Genomic DNA, 22,997 nt, shown 5'->3' on the forward strand with positions numbered 1-22,997 from the left:
GATGGACAGGGAGGCCTGGCGTGCTGTGGTTCATAGGGTCGCAAAGAGTCAGACACTACTGAGCGACTAAACTGAACTCAATAAAAATTCAAATACAATTATTCTTTGACTTAGAAGTTCCATTAAAAATATATCCTATTTAAATATGGCCCCAAATTTACAGAGATACACATACAACGAGGTTCACTAAAGCATCTTCTGTGATGGCAAAAGTGAAAGTAATTTCAATATCCAAAAACAGGGAAATGTTTAGATAAATTATGATATATTTATACTGTGGACTACTCTAAATATTCAGAAAGATTGACAGCTATAAAAGGAATAGACTGAAGCATGCATATGGTTAATAGTGGCTATCTGCAGAGAACGAGACTGGCTGTGAGTAGTTACAGGGGAAGAATGATAACGACAGTTCAACAATACAAATTTGACGATGTAAAGTAAACAATGATGACGTACCTTTTGCAATAAAATAAAACAAAGCAGGCCTAGGGAAAACTTTTTAACCTTTACTTCTGTTTTCCTTCACCCAAGAACATTTTCAGATGCTTCACATCTCCAATAGAAGTACTTTTAAAAACCTTCTTCATGTAATAAATATTAAACTAGCATACAATTGGGCTTCCCTGATAGCTCAGTTGGAAAAGAATCTGCCTGCAATGCAAGAGACCCTGGTTCGATTCCTGGGCTGGGAAGAACTACTGGAGAAGGGATAGGCTACTCACTCCAGTATTTTTGGGCTTCCCTTGTGGCTCAGCTGGTAAGGAATCCGCCTGGAATGTGGGAGACCTGGGTTTGATCCCTGGGTTGGGAAGATTCCCCTGGAGAAGGGAAAGTTTCCCTGGTGGCTCAGATGGTAAACCATCTGCCTGCAAGTGCGGGCGACCTAGGTTTGATAACTGGGTTGGGAAGATCCCCTGGAGAAGGAAATGGCAACCCACTCCAATATCCTTGCCTGAGGAATTCCATGAACAGAGGGGCCAGATGGGCTACAGTCCACAGGGTTGCAAAAAGCTGGACACGACTGAGTAACTTCACTTTCACTTTCAGCATACAGTCATTCAAAATGGTGTTTTAAAAAGCAAAACATGTATGCTGCAGAACGTTTACAAAATACAGGAAGGCATGTGCTTAGTCACTGCTACTGCTACTGCTAAGTCGCTTCAGTCGTGTCCGACTCTGTGCGACCCCATAGACGGCAGCCCACCAGGCTTCCCTGTCCCTGGGATTCTCCAGGCAAGAACCCTGGAGTGGGTTGCCATTTCCTTCTCCAATGCATGAAACTGAAAAGTGAAAGTGAAGTCGCTCAGTCGTATCCGACTCTTAGCGACCCCATGGACTGCAGCCTATCAGGCTCCTCCGTCCATGCGATTTTCAGGCAAGAGTACTGGAGTGGGTTGCCATTTCCTTCTCGAATAGGAAGGCATAAAGAAAATAAAACCCATGCACAATGCCACCACTCCAAGATGACTGCCCTTACTGTACTATACCTCCTCCCTTTCTTTTTTGTTAGTGGATATAAATGCCAGTCCTCTACCTCAAGATCAGACCCTTTTGTTGATCTTCAAATCTACATAAATAATGCAACTAACAAACACTGCGGCTTGAACAAATCCAAAACTGAACTAGTTTTCTCCATCCCTTTTGAAGATGCTCTTATTCGCTGCTCTGTGTTGGTCAATAAACAGGGATTCTCTGGTAGCTCAAACGGTAAAGAATCTGCCTGCAATGCAGGAGACCCTAGTTTGACCCCTGACTCGGGAATATCCCTTGGAGAAGGGAATGGTATTCCCCACTGCAGTATTCTTGCCTGGCGAATCCACGGACAGAGGAGCTTGGTAGGCTACAGTCCATGGGGTCTCAAGAGTTGGACCTGGTTTAGCAACTAACACATCATCTATACAGATGCTCAAGACAGAAACCTAGACACTCCTCCTTTCACAACCTCTTACCAATTAAGACATCCTGTTGATTCTACATCCCAAGTCTTTTCCTGTCCATGTCTCTCAGTTCACACTGCCATTGCCCATTTAGAACACCATCACTAGCAACAGAAATTAAATTAGCTTTCTTATCTCCAGTTTTGCTGCCTCGCCCCACTAGTTGCACTGCAGGTTGAGAAATCTTTCTAGAAATGTGCATTTCAATAAGTCACTTATTTATTATACTTAAAACTATTCTACACCCCAAACAATAAAGAACATTATTCCTTAACACATTACATAAGACCCTCCATTACCCTTCTGCCACAAGCCCCAGTCTCCTCTTTATTCTCTCTCTCTCTCCAACAAAGCTGCCTTAGGGAACTTACTGCAGAGTACTTGGCTCACTGAAGCCTATACTTTTGATGAAAATTGCTAGAATGTTCAACAGTTTTCAGTTTGTACACAGCCTCTGACCTTAACACTTTGGCACAGGCTATTGATGGTCTGCCACGAAAATTCTCTTCCTACCTATTCCTTCATACAGGTAACTTTGATTCCTCTTTCAGGTCTCAGTTTAACAATCGTTTCTTTGGGGATCCCTTCATACCCTCTAGATGTGGTTTCCCATGGCATACCATACATTCCCTACCATAATAAAATACTCTTCATTGCAATAATTACTGGGGTTGTTTTGTTCTATTATCCTGGCTTCTCATTGCTCTGTGAGAGCAGAGACTACTTTTTCATTGCAATATGTACACTCCAACCATAGTGCTTTGTATGTACATTGCCGGCTCTCAAGATATACGTGCTCAATTGGTATAGCCTGAATATTTTCCATTTCCTTTCCAGAACCAGAGTCCACTCTTCTCTACCATGTTCTGCCCTAGAAGTCTGATGTTGCCTCTAGCTTCTAGTTGAGTTGGGCTGGCGGTGAGCCCAGGCAGACGAAAGGAACAGAAGAGAGCAGATGCAAATATTATTTATTCTTGCAGAGGTTGCCTTGGGTAGGCTGCATTCCTCTACTGAAAGTCACAGTTCCTCTCAAGGTGGCCCTCTCCCAATGACTCTCCCTGTCCTGGGGCCCTTCAGGTGACAACAGCCCAAAATGTTTCTAGTCCCAAAATACTGCATTATTCCTTGTGGTTTTCCTATAATATGCATTGTTTTTGTTCAGTCCCTAAGTCATTCTGACTCTTTGTGACCCCATGGTCGCAAGGTTTCCCTGTCCTCCACTATTTCCTGGAGTTTGCTCAAATTTATGTCCATTGAGTTGGTGATACAATCCAATCATCTCATTCTCTGCCACCCTCTTCTCCTTTTGCCTTCAATCTTTCCCAGCATCAGGGTCTTTTCCAATGAATCAGCTCTTCCCATCAGGTGGCCAAAGTATTGGAACTTCAGCATCAGTCCTCCAATGAATATTCAGGGTTGATTCCTTTAGGATTGACTTGTTTGATCTTGTAGTCCAAGGGACTCTCAAGAGTCTCCTCCAGCACCACAATTTGAAGGCATCAATTCTTTGATGCTGTCTTCTTTATGGTCCAACTTTCACATTTGTATATGTCTACTGGAAAAACCATAGGTTTGACTATACAGACCTTTGTCAGCAAGTGATGTCTCTGCTTTTTAATGCACTAAGTTTGTCATAGTTTTCCTTCCAAGCAGCAAGCATCTTTTAATTTCATGGTTGCAGTCACCATCCACAGTGATTTTGGAGCCCAAGTTTGCCATGAAATGATGGGACCAGATGCCATGATCTTAGTTTTTGAACGTTGAGTGTTAAGCCAGCCTTTTCACTTTCCTCTTTCACCTTCGTCAAGAGGCTCTGTCATTCCTTTCTGCTTTCTGCCATTAGGTGGTGGTGTCTGCATATCTGAGGTTATTGATATTTCTCCCTGCAATCCTGATTCCAGCTTGTGATTCATCCAGTCAGGCATTTTGCATGATGTTCTCTCCATGTAAATTAAATAAACAGGGTGAGAACACACAGCCTTGTCCTACTAACCTGCTTACATCTCTGTAAACAGTCCTTTTGCTGCACTCAATATGCCAGCAAATGTGGAAACTCAGCAGTAGCCACAGGACTGGAAAAGCTCAGTTTTCATTCCAATCCTAAAGAAGGGCAATGCTGAAGAATTTTCAAACTACCGGGCAATTGCACTCATTTCCGCTGTTAGTAAGGTTATGCTCAAAATCCTTCAAGCTAGGCTTTAGCAGTATGGGTATCAAGAACTTCCAGATGTACAAGCTGGATTTAGAAAAGGCAGAGGAATCAAAGATCAAACGGCCAACATTCACTGGATCATAAAGAAAGCAAAGGAATTTCAGAAAAATATCAACTTCTGCTTCACTGACTATGCTAAAGCCTTTGACTGTGTGGACCACAACAAACTGGAAAATTTATCGAGAGATAGGAATACCAGATCACCTTACCTGTCTCCTGAGAAACCTATATTTGGGTCAAGAAGCAACAATTAGAACCTTACATAGAACAACTGACTGGTTCAAAACTGGGAAACGAGTACAACAAGGCTGTATATTGTCACCCTGTTTATTTAAGTTATATGCAGAGTACATCATGTGTAATGATGGGCTGGATGAAGCACAAGCTGGGATCAAGATTGCTGGGAGAAATATCAACAACCTTAGAGATAAGATGATACCACTCTAATGGCAGAAAACAAAGAGGAACTAAAGAACCTCTTGATGAGGGTGAAAGAGGAGAGTGAAAGGCTGGCTTAAAACTCAACATTCAAAAAAGTAATATTATGGCATCCGGTCCCATCACTTCAAGGCAAATAGAAGAGGAAAACGTAGAAGTGGTGACAGATTTTCTTTTCTAGGACTCCAAAGTCACTGTGGATGGTGACTATAGCCATGAAATTGGAAGATGCTTGCTTCTTGGAAGGAAAGCTATGACAAACCTAGACAGCATATTAAAAAGCAAAGACATTACTTGTCCAACGAAGGTCCATATAATCAAACCTATGGTTTTCCCAGCAGTCATATATGGATGTGAGAGTTGGACCATAAAGAAGGCTGAACACTGAAGAATTGATGCATTTGAACTGTGGTGTTGGAGAATACTCTTGAGAGTCCCTTGGACTGCAAGGAGATCAACCAGTCAATCCTAAAGGAAATCAACTTTGAATATTCATTGGAAGGACTCCAACACTTTGGCCACCTGATGCGACTAGCTGGTTCATTGGAAAAGACACTGATGCTGGGAAAGATTGAAAGCAAAAGGAGAAGAGGGTTGCAAAAGATGGGATAGTTATAGGATTACTGAACTCAATGGACATGAACTTGAGCAAACTTCGGTAAACAGTGAAGGACAGGGAAGCCTGGAGTGCTGCAGTCCATGGGGTCACAAAGAGTCAGATATGACTTAGCCACTGAACAACAACAATGCTCCAAGAGCTATACTATTTTGATGTGTCTTCTGTTTCCTACAGGGAAATGGAATGAAAGAGAATGCCAAAGTTATAATACCGATTATGTTTTTATAAAATCAATATATGGTAAACTAGGATTTCCAAAAGATCCCCCCCTTCCTTACCAAAAAAGATTTCTAAAGCTTTTCAAAACTAAGATCTGAACAATGATATGATGGTGCTGCCTCTCACAGATATCCCATCATTCGTACAAACAGTCCTCTGGTTGGCATGTGAATTGTTTTTTTCTCTTTGCTATTATCGAAAGGTCTCTAAAGAAAATTCTTGTCAACAATTTGCACAAATCCTTATATACTTAGAAGGGGAATTAGAAGAGGTTAAAGATGGCATCCCACTCCAGCACTCTTGCTTGGAAAATCCCATGGACGGAAGAGCCTGGTGGGCCGCAGTCCATGGGGTCGCTAAGAGTCGGACATGACGGAGTGACTTCACTTTCACTTTTCACTTTTATGCGTTGGAGAAGGAAATGGCAACCCACTCCAGTGTTCTTGCCTGGAGAATCCCAGGGACAGGGGAGCCTTGTGGGCTGCCGTCTATGGGGTCGCATAGAGTCGGACACGACTGAAGCGACTTAGCAGCAGCAGCAAAGGGTATAAATTTAAGGTTACAAATTTCACACTGAAACTGTCCCCCTAGAAAGTTTATACAAATTACAGTGCACTAGTCATATCCAGGCATGCCTAGCTCAGTGTGCCCTCGCCACTACTTTTGTGCATACTGCAACCTGGCAGAGATACTATATACCAATGCCAGGCAAAGGGGGAAAGCCAGTTTCTTTCATCATTAACCTTGACAATGTTACACCATGAAGTGAGATTAAAGTACACTAGGCTTTGTTAGATGACCCGGGTTTTGATATTTAACTTCCCCCATTAGCTACCTGGTGTTTTCTTCCTGAGCTTTAGCATCCTCTTTTATAAAAGTGGGGATAAACATTCCCTACCTCGAAGGTTGTTGTGAGTTTTATAAAAGATAAGTTTAAAGGGATGGAGCTGAGTAACTGGTTCTCAAGAAATGTTTTGCTGTGTACTTTAGAATCTTTCTGGTGGTTCCCTTGGATTTCATGGCTCTCATTTTCCTGTATTAAATGCCTTCTAAGTAAGTTTTCCTTTCAACAAGCTCACAACACAATTTTTCTTTTGAGGTTAAAAAAAAACAAAACAAAAAATCACACAAAATCACTGATTCATATATGAACCAATGACTCCTTTGTTTTGAGAAGTCATTTAATCCTAGAAATAGAGTATGAAATATCAGTAATAGGCAACATCATTCTGTACCCTATACTTCATTAATACTATAACCTTATCTACTTTATTATATATTTAGGATCAAGTCTTAAATTTTGAAAAATATTCATTTGTTCACAGATAATTTTTTGTAAAAAAAAAAATAATTTAAGAAAACAATGTATTGATTCCTTATCATTGCCAGGCAAAGAAGGAATATAAGTCTAAGTATGACACAAACTCTGACCCTGAGGAGGGTCAGAGGCAAAATGGGTCTCAAGGCAAAATGGACAAACAATCTCATGACAAAGTCATAAGCACTGTGGTACACCTCTGAAGAGCTATAGGAATAAGGAAGAAACATGATCACCACTATATAGAGGAGCCCCTGGAGAGAGGCAGGAGGGTGACAGGCAAAGCGAGAGAGCAGATAAAGGGGAGAGTCCTGAAGATGATTAGGGACTTCTTTTTGGGAAAAGAAGAGAAAATTTCTCTCCAGACAAGCGTACAGCTCATACAAATACATGAAGCATCACAGCACCTGGCACTGCTGGGGAGAATCCTGGGGACATGGTACAGCTGAAGCGCACAGCTCTTAGAGGGAAAGGATGTAGGAAATGAGCTTATGAAGAAGGACAAGGGCTTCTTTAAGGACGGAACTGCATCCTTCCTCTACTGCTGCTACTGCTACTGCTAAGTCGCTTCAGTCGTGTCCGACTCTGTGCGACCCCATAGATGGCAGCCCACCAGGCTCCCCCGTCCCTGGGACTCTCCAGGCAAGAACACTGGAGTGGGTTGCCATTTCCTTCTCCAATGCATGAAAGTGAAAAGTGAAAGTGAAGTCACTGTCGTGCCCGACTCTTAGCGACCCCATGGACTGCAGCCTACCAGGCTCCTCCGTCCATGGGATTTTTCAGGCAAGAGTACTGGAGCGGGGTGCCATTGCCTTCTCCGATCCTTCCTCTAGTTCATATATTGAAGTCCTAACCCCCAATGTGAGTGTACTTGGGATAGGGCCGATAAGGAGGTTCAGTTCAGTCACTCAGTCGTGTCCGACTCTTTGCAACCCCATGAATCGCAGCCCGCCAGACATCCCTGCCGGGGGCCAGCGTGAGGAACTCCGCCCATGGCAAAGGTCATGAGGAAGGAGGCTTGGCATACACAAAGGCGTGATCAAGCCTCAGGAAACCCCCTGTTCCCGAGCATCTACCCCCCAAACCAGAGTCTATCTACTTTACTGTTTCATGCTCTCGCCTACACCTCTGACTTTATGGGGGGGCTGTTCCCAACCGGTTCTCTCAGAGAAGGAGTTAACTTGCAGCTCCAGTTAATAAAAATTCCTGGGCGTGACAAGAGTGTTTCAACTTACAAACTCCTCTGAAGGTTATCTAGCCCGCCTTTATAGGTTTGTCTGGCCACATGTGATTGTTTACAGCCTCCCAACCTGAGAGGCAGGAGATGTTTTAGACTTACTAAAGGCAAATTCTTTTGGGGAGTAAGAAATTATTAGTATAGTGGGTTGGTTAGGAATTATATTGGTGAAGGGTTTTTCATTTGTTGTGCCAATAATTGCTGCTAATTCCCTGCCCTGGGTGTGACAAGGGTGTCTCAGGTCAAACCTCTCTGTTAACAGACTAGCTTGTGTGACAGGATTATCCATACTCCTGCCACCAGGCATGATTGTTTACTACCTCTCAACCATAAATAGCACAGAGAGTTTTGGAGTATTTTGAGAGCCTTAATTAGCATAGGGCTTTTCTCATTGTTGAGTCAATGATTGCCACCAGGCCTCCATATCCTTAGGCACCTGGGAATATATTAATCAATGTATTTGGAATATAGAAAAGGAAATATAGTAGTTTTTAAGGTTAGCAATACTAGACTTTTTGAGTTAATGAATTTTCTCTTTTGTAATAGATCACTGTACTTTGTTATAAATCACTGTGTCCTTGCTATGTAAAAATGTAACTTTATCACTATCTTAAGACTAAATAGATCTTAAGGGGAACATTGGTGAAAGGATTTTCATTTGTTGGGCTGATATTTGCTGCTAAATCTCCATATTCCCTGCCGTTATAATGAATATAACTAGCATATAGGAGAAATAAGTATTAACCTTTAAGATTAATCATGTTAACCTTGGGTTAAATAAATTCCTTTCTCGACTGTAACTCACTACACCCTCACCCTATAGGAATGCAACTTTATTTGGAGGGTGGTGCCTGGTTTAAGAAAAAACACCCTTGGAAAAAATAAGTTTTTTGGTTATCAGAAAGAAAGGATCATAAAATGTCAGCAGGTCTCATGGCCAGAAGATGATATAAAAACCCCTAAGATCTTTTTTTTTATGTAAAGCACCTGATTTTGATAAAGGTCAGGACTGCTGACCCTCGCGTGACTCTCTATCCATCCCTATGTGTAACAAAAGGTATATAAGCAAACCCAAAAATAAAGAAAGAGAATCAGTTTCCGGAAAGACTGATTCCCCCATGTCGTTTCTTTCTTGCTCCCCGTTTTTCTGGCTGGATTCCCATCTGGAGCATGGATGCTATTCCACATTAACCAAGTTATTCAGCCTCTTTTTCTCCACTAATTTTCCTACTACACTATCCATTTCTAATCTCTCTATATATCTGTAATTAAATATGTATTTTTCCAAGGACGCTGACTCCGTCCCCACCTTCGAATCACCCTGGATCCACGGGGGCTGGACCCTGGCACATGCCTGTCCATCACCAACTCCCAGAGCTCACTTAGATTCACATCCATTGAGTCAGTGATGCCATCCAGCCATCTCATCCTCTGTCATCCCCTTCTCCTCCTGCCCCCAATCCCTCCCAGCATCAAAGTCTTCTCCAATGAGTCAACTCTTCACATGAGGTGGCCAAAGTACTGGAGTTTCAGTTTTAGCATCATTCCTTCCACAGAAATCCCAGGGCTGATCTCCTTCAGAATGGACTGGTTGGATCTCCTTGCAGTCCAAGGGACTCTCAAGAGTCTTCTCCAACACCACAGTTCAAAAGCATCAATTCTTCGGTGCTCAGCCTTCTTCAGAGTCCAACTCTCACATCCATACACGACTACTGGAAAAACCATAGCCTTGACTAGACGGACCTTCAAGATTAAATGAGATTTAACGGCGGGGCCCTAATTCAGTAGCACTGGTGTCCTTATAAAGAGGAGACACAGCAGGAGTGCATAAGCACTGAGAAAAGGCCCTGTGAGGACACAGTCAGAAGGCAGTCATTTGCAAGCCAAGCAGAAGGGCCCCACCTGGAAACCACCCCTGCTGGTCCCTTGATCTTGGACTTCAAGCCCCCAGAACTAGGAGAATATCAATTTCTGTGGTTTAAGCCACTCTGCCTGTGGTATTTTGTTATGGTAGCCCTAGCAGACTAAGACAGGATAATTACAAACATTCCTGAAAATCACAAAAGAACATTTGCCTATGATCAAAGTCCCATATTTCTCAAACTTGGGTTCAGGTGTGCCTAAGATAATCAAATATGTGTTTAGAAAGGAGACCCTGGCACCCTGGGGGGAATGCATTTGAAGGTGGAAAACCTGGAGGCAAGAAAACGAGAGACAACTGCACAGTTACTGAGATGAAGAGGGTCTGAATTTGGGCCTCTTTAAAGTCGAATTACAATTGCTATATAAATCAAATACAGTGAATATTTTTGGCCTAAATGGCCTCATAATTGTCTCAAAAACACTTGCCACTGAGAATTTTGTAGCTCATCTAAATACTCCCTGCGTAACTGTTACAATGGCCTATGACAGCACTAACAGATGCCGACAGACACAGCTGTGTGCATGTGCGCTCAGGCACAGGTGACTCTGCGACCCCATGGACTGCCGTCCACCAGGCTCCTCTGTCCACGGAATTTTCCAGGCAAGAAATACTGGAGTGCGTTGCCATGTCCTACTCTAGGGGATCTTTCTGACCCAAGAACCAAACCCAGGTCTCCTGCATTGCAGGGGGATTCTTTACCAACTGTGTCACAAGGGAAGCCCAACAGACAATAATTGGAAGATAGAAAAGTTTGCTGAGCAAGAGGGAGCCCAGACAGGGGACACTAATTTTAACTACCCTATTACAACCTGTTTCATTTGTTGCATGTTAGTTTTATCCCTCTTTTCCTCTGTCACACTGAAGAGCTGGTCCCTCTTAATAAATAAAACCAATCCCCTCTACTTGTACTCTGTCTCAGCATTTTGAAAGCTGCAGATGGGTCCAGAAACTGATTTAGCATATTATTAAAAAAAAAAAAAAACCAAACGAACAAAACAAAAACCACCACCACTAATAGACTGGAGTAGAAGACAATATAAATGACATCACAAGCAATAGGTATTGCTTTATGAAACTTGTTTCAGTAATATGTGTGTGCTCACATCAGGTAGCAAAGATAAAAATTTATTTCCTAGAGACTCACAGACTTAGAAAATAAACTTATGGTTGCCGGGGGGGAAGGGATAGTTAGGGACTTTGGGAAGGTCACGTACACACTGCTATATTTCAAATGGATCACCAACAAGGACCTACTGTACAGCACATGGAACCCTTCAATGTTATGTGCCAGCCCGGATGGGAGGGGCATCTAGAGGAGAATGGATACAAGTGTAAGAATGGCTGAGTCCCTTCACTGTTCACCCAAACTACCACATATTGTTAATCAGCTATGCCCCAAAACAAAATAAAAAGTTTTGGGAAAAAAAAGAAAAAAAAATTTCCTACTGAGAGTTGTGGCCAGAAAAGTTTGAGAGACTGCTCTAGATTCTCTTTGCTTAGAACCCCTTCGAAATCTCACTAATTATCTTCTTGCCTCCATCTCCAATCTCTTCATTTTTAGTTTTTTCCCAACAAAATAAAAACTCAAATATCTCATCTCCTGAATGTCTCCTTTCAGATCCCAGTGCCTCCCTGTCAGTCAAGTTTCTGGAAGAGAAAACTACAATCTCAGCTTGGACTTTCTCACCTCTATTGCTTCTCAATCCAGTGGAGGCTGGTTTGGCCTCCACCTGCCACAGCAGTTTAAAGACCTCCATGTGCACTTTGGGATTCCTCTCTTTTTACCCCCTGACCAGCATCTGACCTAGTTTACCTCCTAAAACACACTTCTCTGGGCCAGCTCCCCTCTCTTCTGATTCTTCTCTTACTTCTCTGGCCGTTGAATTTTCTTGCAGTTTCCTTCTCTTCTACCCATCCTTTAAAAGCTGGTTTTTAGGCACCCTTTCCACTCAACAAGGGTAGTCTCTCAATCACTAAGTAGTTTTGATTTCTACCCTCATGCTTTGGTTTCTACAACTCCAGTTCTGATCTCAAACTGTTTTTGAACTGTGGTGCTGAAGAATACTCTTGAGAGTCCCTTAGAGAGCAAGGAGATCAAACCAATTAATCCTAAAGGAAATCAGTCTGGAATATTCATTGGAAGGACTGATGCTGAAGCTGAAGCTCCAATACTTTGGCCACCTGATGAGAAGAGCTGACTCACTGGAAAAGACCCTGATGCTGGGAAAGATTGAGGGTGGGAGGAGAAGGGGGTGACAGAGGATGAGATGGTTGGATGGCATCACCGACTTGATGGACATGAGTTTGAGCAAACAGTGGGAGATAGCGAAGGGCAGGGAAACCTGGCGTGCTGCAATCCATGGCGTCGAAGAGTCGGACATGACTTAGCAACTGAACAACAGTCCTGATCTCGTTCCTAACATCCAGACCTGGTTTCCATTTTTACATGGCATAAAAGATGTGTCAATCTGGAAGCTTAACTTTCTGGAATCATTTCATTTCAACCTCTAGCATTTTACCCTTTAGATATACCAAACTACCCATTTGGGGTTTCAGTCTAACAGCAAAAGCTATGGAATCAGACTTCTTGAGTTTGAATCCCTATTTCAACACTTTGTAACCCCAAGTAAGTTACTAGATTACTCTGTGCCTGAGTTTTCTCATGCACATAATGGAGAAAACAGAAACTAACTCTCATAAAAGAGAGAATTAAGTGAGTTAATACATATAAAGCATGTCTTAAAAGCATGCCTGGCACATAGCAAGCAGTCAGTAAGTTATTATTTATGCTAACAGGTCCTGCAATACCATATACATACAAAACTTGACTGTATGCTATTCTCGTTAAGGGCGCTCTACATTTACGTTCTTTAGATTAACCTATACATTATTAGGATTTCAGGTTATTTTAGAAAATTACTATTTTTATGTCACATTCTTTGTTGAGATGCTCACTCACCATTCTTGATGGCTTACAATGATATCTTGAAGTAATAAATGTTAGGGACCAAACGACGGTCTCTAGGACCTGAGTCATGTTTACCAGAAAGAGACAGGATATGCGCTCATCCTACCTGGCCAATCATGTAACGCCAGCTACTCCTGTAACTGAGACAAAGAACTGCCTGTATATAAGCCGCCATACTCCTTTGTTCGGGGCTCTTGTCAGATTCCCTTGTGTGGGATGAGACTTGAGCCTTAGCGTGCTAGAGATAAACTCCCTTCTTGTTTTTGCATTACTGTGGTGGACTTGCTGTCTCGGTCAGTTTGGAGATACGGGCTCGGAGCATAACATTTGGGGGCTCATCCGGGATCTCCGTCCCGCCAGGGAGGACAACTCTCCTGGTAGAAGGGAGTAACCTCGTTAGGAGAGAAGAGCTCTGAGCACCGGTGCTAACGTTGCAGAAGCCCAGGTTAAGTCCGGGGCCCGGTATCGTACTGGGGAGGCATCTGGCTGTAAAGTGCAGAGGCAAGTCAGCGTAAGGCCGGGGCCTGGTTTCATGCTGGGGAGGCAGCTGGCTCTGGTTACTGGATTAAGTCCAGCGTAAGGCCGGGGCCCAGTTTCGTGCCGGGGAGGCGGCTGGCTCTGTGAACATCCTGCAGGTAAGATTGAGTGCATTGTCGGTGGCCACCTTGCGTTTGTTATCTGTTTGTCTATTCGTGGTGTCTGCGTTGCTCTTTGTGTGCTCTGTTGGCTCCCAGTGTACTTTTCTGTGATCATGGGACAAACAACTTCTACTCCTTTATCTCTTATGATTAACCACTTCTCTGATTTCAAGTCTAGAGCACAGAATCTATCATTGCTGGTAAAAAAAAGCAAGTTAGTAACTTTTTGTTCTGCCGAATGGTCTGCTTTTGATGTCAGCTGGCCACAAGAAGGCACCTTCAGCCTGCCTACTATTCAAGCGGTCAGAGAGAAGGTGCTCGCCCCCTACCCTTCAGGACACCCAGCCAGACCAAACTCCATACATTTTGGTCTGACAGGACCTGGTGGAAAACCCCCTGGCCTAGCTAAAACCTTTTGTTTTTCAGCCCCTCACTTCCCTTCCCTCTTCCCCGCCCTTGCTTCCACAGGTTCCACAGGTTTCATCAGGAGAAGCCAAAAAGAGAACCAAGCCTTCAGCTCCTCCCAGAAAAAGGGGCCCTGCCTAGGGAACTCAGAGAAAGGCAAAAAAAAAAAAAAAATGGCCGGCGTAGCAGAAGAAGACCCGGAGGTTCTTTCCTCCACCATTCATGCATTTCCGGTCCGCGGGCAGGGCCAGCCAGAGAGGGTGGAGAACGGACATATCAGTATTGGCCCTTCTCCACTAGTGATTTGTACAATTAAAAAACCCAGACTCCCTCCTTCTCTGAAAAACCGCAGTGTCTTATTGATCTTTTAGAGTCTATCCTGTTTACTCACAATCCCACTTGGGATGACTGTCAGCAACTGTTACAGGTACTTTTTACTACAGAGGAGCACGAATGGATCCTGTCAGAAGCCCGGAAAAATGTGCCAGGGGTGGATGGGAGGCCCACAATACAGCCTAACCTCATTGAGGAGGGGTTCCCCTTGGTGCGACCCAACTGGGACTTCAAATGCGCTGAAGATAAGGAGCGCCTCCGAGTGTACCGTCAGACTCTCATGGCTGGCCTTAGAGCGGCCGCCAGAAAGCCAACTAATTTGGTCAAAATAAATCCAGTGAGACAAGAGCCAAATGAGAGCCCAGCAGCCTTCCTGGAAAAGATAATGGAAGCTTTTAGACAGTATACCCCTATGGACCCACAGGCAGATGAGTCACGAGCAGCAGTTATGTTAGCATTTGTAAATCAAGCAGCCCCCGATATTAGAAAAAAGTTACAAAAGATAGAGAGGTTAAATGAACAATCCTTGCAAGATCTAATGAGGGCAGCTGAGAGAGTTTTTAATCATAGAGACCCCAGAAGAGAGAGAGAACCGCATTAAAAGAAAAAAAAAGAAAATTTAGAGCTGAAGAAAACCGTAAAAATCAAAAAGAGCTGGCCCAGATATTTTTTGCTGGGGTTGAAAACAAAAACAGGTTCCAGAAAGGGAAAAAATTGGACTCAAAAACTGAAGAAAAAACGACAAGGCGTAAGCTTGAGAAAAACCAATGTGCGTTTTGTAAAGAGTTTGGACATTGGAAAGATAAATGCCCCAAGAAAAATTGAAAAGAGGGGCCCAAGAACCCCAAGAACGAGACTTCCTCTCCAGACAGTCATATCCTCTATGCGGGTGAGGATAGCGACTAGGGGGGTCAGAGCTCGAAGCCCCTCCGCAAGTCCTGGGTAACTATAAATGTGGAGGGAAAACTGGTTGGCTTCATGGTGGATACGGGAGTTCAATACTCAGTCTTAAACCAAAAAGATGGACCCATGTCTAAGAAAAGTAGCTGGGTGCAGGGAGCAACCGGGACTAAGCGATATGGATGGACTACAAAATGGCATGTGAACTTGGGGGCCCACCAAGTGACCCATTCCTTTCTGGTGATACCTGAGTGTCCAGCGCCCTTGCTGGGAAAAGATTTACAGTCTAAAGTAGATGCCCAAGTTCATTTCGACCACGGGCAAGTGTCAGTTTTAGATGGAATCGGGCATCCTCTTCAGGTCTTGTCTCTGGCATTAAAAGATAAATACAGACTGTACTTGCCAAAGGCCCCAGCGACAATAAGTCCAGAAGTACAGCCATGGGTTCGGAGATACCCTCAGGCCTGGGCTGAAACAGCAGGAATGGGACTGGCCAAACAGAGGCCCCCTATCATTGCAGAACTAAAAGCCAGTGCCTCACCAGTGAGAGTGCGACAATATCCCATGAGTCAAGAGGCTCGGCAAAAAATTACTCCTCACATACAATGCCTCATAGATGCTAGGGTCTTGAGAAGGTGCCGGTCCCCATGGAACACTCCCCTGTTGCCTGTGAAAAAGCCTGGGGGAACTGATTTTAGACCGGTTCAAGATCTACAGAAAGTCAACAAACAGGTAAATGATACTCATCCTATGGTCCCTAACCCTTATACATTGCTAAGCAACTTGCCTCCAAACTACATTTGGTACACTGTTTTAGATTTAAAAGATGCCTTTTTCAGTTTGCCTCTTGCCCCCGCAAGCCAAGAGATCTTTGCCTTCGAATGGCAGGAAGACGGTGGTCAGACCCCTGTGCAGCTGACATTGACTTGCTTACCACAGGGTTTCAAAAACTCGCCCACGTTATTTAATGAGGCCCTGGACGAAGACCTCCGTGAGTATCGGGTTGAACACCCTACCATTCTTTTATTACAATATGTTGATGACCTTATGCTGGCAGCGGCTACAGAGAAAGAGCGCCAAGAGGCAACAGGTGACCTTCTCCAAACCTTGGGGACTTTAGGTTACCGGGCTAGTGCCAAAAAGGCCCAGATTGCCAAGCAAGAGGTTACATACCTCGGTTATAAGATAAAACAGGGCCAGAGGTGGCTAACACAGGCTATGAAAGAAACCATCCTCCAGATCCCTGAGCCGGCTAACCCTAGACAAGTGAGAGAATTTCTGGGAACAGTGGGATATTGCCGGTTATGGATCTTGGGGTTTGCAGAAAAGGCCAGGCCCCTATATGAGGGGACCAAAGAAAACAAGGACTGAAAATGGACTGAGCCAATGAAAGAAGCCTTCCAAGAGCTCAGGCGAGCCTTGCTAGAACCTCCTGCCCTTGCCCTCCCTGATCCATCTAAGCCTTTCCAATTATTTGTAGATAAAAAGCGGGGGATAGGAAAAGGGGTACTAACACAGAGATGGGGACCATGGAAGCGACCTGTAGCTTACCTTTCCAAGAGACTGGACCCAGTGGCAGCCGGATGGCCACCTTGCCTCCGTATCATCGCGGTCACCGCGCTCTTAGTCCACGATGCTGATAAACTGACTAATGGACAGAGACTCTTGGTCTACACTCCCCATGCCATAGAGAGAGTTTTAAAGAAACCCCCAGGTAAATGGATTTCTAACGCCCGCTTGACGCACTACCAGGCCTTGCTACTTGACACCCCACGGATTCATTTCCAAACGCCCTGCACTCTAAATCCGGCCACTCTTTTGCCCAATCCGGGGGAAAATAGCCCCCTCCATGATTGTGATGAGATACTGGCCGGAGTAACAGCAATGCGAAAGGACTTAACCGATACTCCACTGGATAACAGTGAGCTAAAATGGTTCACAGACGGCAGCAGTTATGTAAAAGATGGACAGAGAGGGGTGGGAGCCACAGTAGTAGATGACTCTGGACAGACGATATGGGCAGAGGCCCTTCCCCCGGATACCTCAGCACAAAAGGCAGAGTTAATTGCCCTGATTCAAGCATTAGAGAGAGCCAAAGGAAAAAAAATAACTATTTTCACTGACAGTCGCTATGCTTTTGGCACGGTACACATCCAGGGCCCGATATATCAGGAACGGGGGTTTTTGACAGCTGAAGGAAAAGAAATTAAAAACTTGCCTGAAATCCGTAGACTTTTAGAGGCTGTACAGATGCCTCGGGCTGTGTCAATAGTACACGTACCTGGACATGAGAAGGGTGACAGCCCCACAGCACGACGGAATCGTGCCGCATACCTGGCAGCTCGAAAAGTAGCTGATGAAGATTTCATCACCCCTGTGTTGGCGATCGGACTTCCACCTCCAGGTATGGGAACTCTGCCCCCAACCCCTGAGTATTCATCCACAGACTTTGCTTGGATCCAAAAACACACCAACCTTCAAAAAGATAAAGATGGATGGTACCGAGACTCAGACGGCTACTTGATACTCCCTGCTCAGTTGGGACGGCAACTATGTGAGCATTTGCACTTGTCTACTCATCTGAGAAAAAAAAAGACTCTGATGCTCTTTCAGACCGCGCACCTGCGATTTCCCCAGCACCAGACAACTGTAAAGAACATAGTGCATGCTTGTAAGGCGTGTCAACAGATAAAGCCAAGAAAAGGACAACATGCAAGACTGAGGTATCGGGGAAAAGGACCAGGGCAACACTGTGAAATAGATTTCACCGAGGTAAGGCCAGGCAAGTATGGTTACCGGTACTTGTTAGTGTTGGTGGATACCTTCTCAGGGTGGGTGAAAGCTTTTCCTACAAAGGGAGAAACCGCGATGATAGTGGCAAAAAAGATTTTAGAAGAAATAGTTCCCAGGTTTGGCCTGCCAGTGACCATCGGCTCTGACAATGGACCTGCCTTTGTGAGTCAAATAGTTCAGAGCCTTGCCCTAGCCCTGGGGACTAAATGGAAGTTACATTGTGAATACAGTCCACAGAGCTCAGGGCAAGTAAAAAAAATGAATCAGACTCTAAAAGAAACTTTAACTAAATTGGCTATAGAGACTGGCGGGGACTGGGTGACCCTCCTTCCCTTCGCCCTCTTCCGTGCGCGTAATACTCCTTATCAACTTAATCTGACCCCATTTGAGATTCTGTATGGGAGATCTCCCCCTGTATGTCCAATATTTAAAGGGAAGAAACTACCGCCTCCCACGTTGGGGCAACTCCAAGAGGCCTTGATGGCCTTAAGCAAGGTGCACTCTCGTGTCTGGAAACTGCTCCGGGAAATACACGTGGGTCAAAATAACGGAACTATTCCCTCACATGACATTGGCCCAGGAGACTGGGTATGGGTCAAAAGGCACCAAACCAAGGCACTAGAACCCAAATGGAAGGGTCCTTATGTTTTTCTTCTTACCACCCCAACTGCCCTAAAGGTTGACGGTATCGGGCCTTGGGTGCATTGCAACCACGTACGCCCAGCTGCTTCAGCAGAGCAAGAAGACGCTAAGAAAGAATGGGAAGCATCTCTGCACCCGTCCAACCCCTTGAGGCTAAAGCTTCGAAGGCGCCAACAGGACCAGGACAACTCGGCTGGGCCCTCTTGTGGATGACCCAGTTACTCTGCTCCGGAGTTGCCAGCGTGAACCCGCATCAACCCGTCAAAATCACCTGGAAGCTGCAAAATGGACTAACACGAGAGGTGCTAAACTCCACCACCGCAATACATCCACCAAACACATGGTGGCCAGACTTGTACTTTGACCTTAAACCGATGGTAAATGTGCCTTGGGCTAGGGGTTATCTCCGAGAACAAGGGTTCTGGGCATGCCCAGGCGCACCCAGACATGACTGAAAGACCTGTGGGGGGGCACAAGACTCATTGTAAAACTTGGGATTGTGTTACTTCTAATGATGGACCTCGGCGCTGGGAAATAGGAAATCGAGATTTACTTAATTTTTCATTCGCCAAGCCCCTCCCTAGGGTCCTCGGAGATCCAACTTTTAGCTGTAAAAGTTGCAATTATGCACAAGTCAGAATAAGGTTCAATCCAGAAAAAAGCAAACAGGAGGGGATTAGATCTGTTCTTTCTGCAACAAGGGGGACTCTGTGCTGCCCTAGGAAAAGAGTGCTGTTTCTATGCGGATCATACAGGAATAGTTAGAGAATCTATGGTCAAAGTGAGAGAAGGACTAGCCCAACGTAAACGAGAACGTGAGGCTCAACAGGGATGGTTTGAATCTTGGTTTCAACAATCCCCTTGGCTGACTACCTTAATCTCCACCTTGCTAGGACCCCTGCTAGTACTTTTACTAATGCTTACCTTCGGCCCATGTATTATCAATAGACTTGTAGACTTTGTAAGGGAATGCATAAATACAGTACAGCTGTTTGTGCTTCGACAACAATACCAAACTGTGTCTCAGGACCGAGAGGAAGATTCCTCTATATGATCTAAGGACAGGGGGGATGTTAGGGACCAAATGACGGTCTCTAGGACCTGAGTCATGTTTACCAGAAAGAGACAGGATATGCGCTCATCCTGCCTGGCCAATCATGTAACACCAGCTACTCCTGTAACTGAGACAAAGAACTGCCTGTATATAAGCCGCCATACTCCTTTGTTCGGGGCTCTTGTCGGATTCCCTTGTGCGGGATGAGACTTGAGCCCTAGCGCACTAGAGATAAACCCCCTTCTTGTTTTTGCATTACTGTGGTGGACTTGCTCTCTCGGTCGGTTCGGAGATACGGGCTTGGAGCATAACAATAAAGGGCCTCATTAATCACCTCAAGTGACCTTTCCACCCAACACAAGAATGTTTTCTAGCCAGTCATCCAACTGCTGAACCACTAGTATTCATTGCCAGTTTCACTTCTGAGCACCACCTACTTTGCCAGGCCAAAACCTGCTTCCCTGTAATTTCCACCCAACCTCTGCCTTTCAGATTACCTGCAATAAGGCAGCTCCCTTTCTCACATGGCAGTTCTCTAAATACCTTAAGTCCCTCACGTGCCCTAAGTTAAACTAGTTCCTTTAGTTATTTCTCACACGAAATGATTTCTACTCCTTCAACTATTGTGGACACCTCCAAATTCCAATTTGCACCTGAACTCATTGAAATATTGCAGGTTTGGTTTAATGGTCAAGACTAACATCCCCATCACTAGGTATTGTAATTTTATTAAAAGGGCTTAGTTTAATGAAAGCATTAAAAATCCTAGCATTAATGCTGGTGGCCAGTCAAGTATATATTTTGATTTCAGTTATTCATCTTCCTAAGTTTTCTTTTCTATCACCATTTCACAGCCACACTTGTGCTGTGCACAGCCACACTGGGGGTTTATTACATAGTCCTGCTTCAACTCCTAGATCTTTAATTTTGTCCTCCTATCTTGATTACCTTAACTGTTACTTCAGTCCTACTGGTCTCCTAATATGCTCTCCATTTAATTAACATTACCAATATTCTCAAGAATATTGGTACCAAGAATCCCCTTTTCTCAGGCATAGTCTGTACCACAGCACTGTCTTAAACTCACCAGGCCAAGCACTCTAAAATGATCATCTCAACCATCACCTCTTTTGCTCTTACATAAAATTGAGAAATACCAAGTCATATAGGTCTGCACCTGCAACCAAATCCAGAATTCTTGCCTTCATGCTCAAGTCACAGTATACCAGGAATTCCTGGGGTAAGGCTTAAGGGCCAGAGGGTTTTGAGTTAGACCTAACTCAGATCTAGATGTAAATCTCAAGATACCTTACAACTTGGGCACGTTAGTCAACTCCAATTATCCTCATCCGTGTATCGGGAATAATAAATTCACAGTGTTGTTCAGAGTAGTAAATGATCTACCGCAAGAAAAGTTCTTAGTTCACTGCTCTTATTGCAAGTAAACACTCAATGAATGTTCCTTGTTGTCCTAATTCTTATTTGTGCATGTGTGGTAAACTCCATGGAAATTACATGTCTTTGTGGGTTCTCTTCTAGGGAGAACCCTCCATAATTTTCACTAATTTTCAATGGCTTCTCTCCTCTCCAGCTGTCAAAATTTTAGTCCTTCTCTGGTCAACCTCAAGGCTAATCAGACTTTTACAGATACAGATATATATGGCCATCATCAATCTATAACTTTCTTAACAGTTTATGACTACTCCTGTTTTGGTATTTGGATTTATTCCATTTTGACCTAAATTTTATGTTGTCTACAGTTACTTTTTATTTGACTGAGTCTCAAGACTAAAATTCGGAGAAGGCAAGGGAAACCCACTCCAGTACTCTTGCCTGGAAAATCCCATGGATGGAGGAGCCTGGTAAGCTGCAGTCCATGGGGTCACCAAGAGTCGGACACAACTGAGCGACTTCACTTTCACTTTTCACTTTCATGCACTGGAGAAGGAAATGGCAACCCACTCCAGTGTTCTTGCCTGGAGAATCCCAGGGATGGAGGAGCCTGGTGAGTTGCCATCTATGGGGTCGCACAGAGTCAAATAGGACTGAAACGACTTAGCAGCAGCAGACTAAAATTACAATGTAAGTTTCCTGAGGGCAAGAACCTTACATAGGTGCTTCTATATCCTATACAAATGTTAAAAGGCTAAGCTACAAATGAACAGAAGAGAATCTCCTAACTCTTTGAGATAAACCCCTTCTGCAGATCTAATTCTCAAGGTAGACCTTAACCTGTAGTAGTTAAATAGAGCAGGACTGTCTGGTCCTTCCCTTCCTCCAACTCCATCCTCCACCAGCCTTCTGTCTGTAGAAAAACTTTAGTCAAATAAGTTTAATGGAAAAAGTGAGAAAATACAGAAGCAAAGGAAAACAGGACCAAATACTAATAGTTTATCATTAAGCAAAGTCAAGGACCTTTCATTCCTCTTCAAGGGCTATAGATAATATTCTGAGCCATATCCTTTCAGCAGTTTTATAAATACTGAAACGCCCATCTGGTGGCGGAAGATAATTACATGATGACCAAAACTGTAGCCATGACATTAGCTGCCACAAATGGCCTCAAAGAAATGAGAACAAACGGACCCCTGAACTGAAGACTAGCTGTACTTAAAACAATCAAGATTATGCTGCATGACCAATTTCAACATGATTGTCTGGCTGCCTGTGTTTTCACTTGTAACGGGCTTCCTCCGCCTATAAACGTCCTTTCCCACTGATTTGTCAATTGCAGGGAGGGAATTCAGCCTTGGGATATCAGTCTGCCCCTGCCCCCAGTTCCAACCTCCAAAATAAAGCAGTTTCCTTTCTATCAACTTTGCCTCTTTACTTGCTTTTGAGCCCAGAGCAGCTGGACCCCACTTTCAGTTAAAGAACTGAAATGCCAGAAAATAGTTTCCAAATAAAGTTATGAAAGACATTTTTTGAAGCTATCTTTTTCAGAATTTTATGTTGAGTTTAACTTTTAAAGTATTTTCTTAATTTCCATGCAGTTAATTCACTTAGTGCACTTAATTCAATAAAGCTAAATAAAAACCAGTACTGTTTGGATTCTAGCTACTTATTCCTTCACAAGGACCCGCACCATACTACACACGACAACAACAAACTTGATTTCAAGAGAATTTTGTACCAACCCCATTCCTAACAACGTGATTACTCCCTACTCCAGGATTTCCCTCTCAGCCCAGAGGGCAAACACGTGTCTATTCTAAGATTTCCAAGTACAGGTTTCCCGGCGATGCTAAAGTAAAGCATGAAAGCTTTAATATAGGCCAAAAGTGCATAACGTGAAGAAGCAATTACCTTAACACGCACTTTGCTAAAGGATGCACGAAATAAATCCAGGTAAAGCAC

General features: G+C 44.0%; 1 protein-coding gene across 2 annotated transcripts in view; it reads right to left on the minus strand.

Moving 5' to 3' along the window:
* SLC25A32 (solute carrier family 25 member 32) overlaps positions 1 to 22,997 on the minus strand; it is a 39,456-nt gene that overhangs the window by 15,205 nt on the left and 1,254 nt on the right. The window lies entirely within an intron of this gene.

This window comes from Capra hircus, chromosome 14 (genome assembly GCF_001704415.2).
Source record: "Capra hircus breed San Clemente chromosome 14, ASM170441v1, whole genome shotgun sequence".
NCBI lineage: Eukaryota > Metazoa > Chordata > Mammalia > Artiodactyla > Bovidae > Capra > Capra hircus.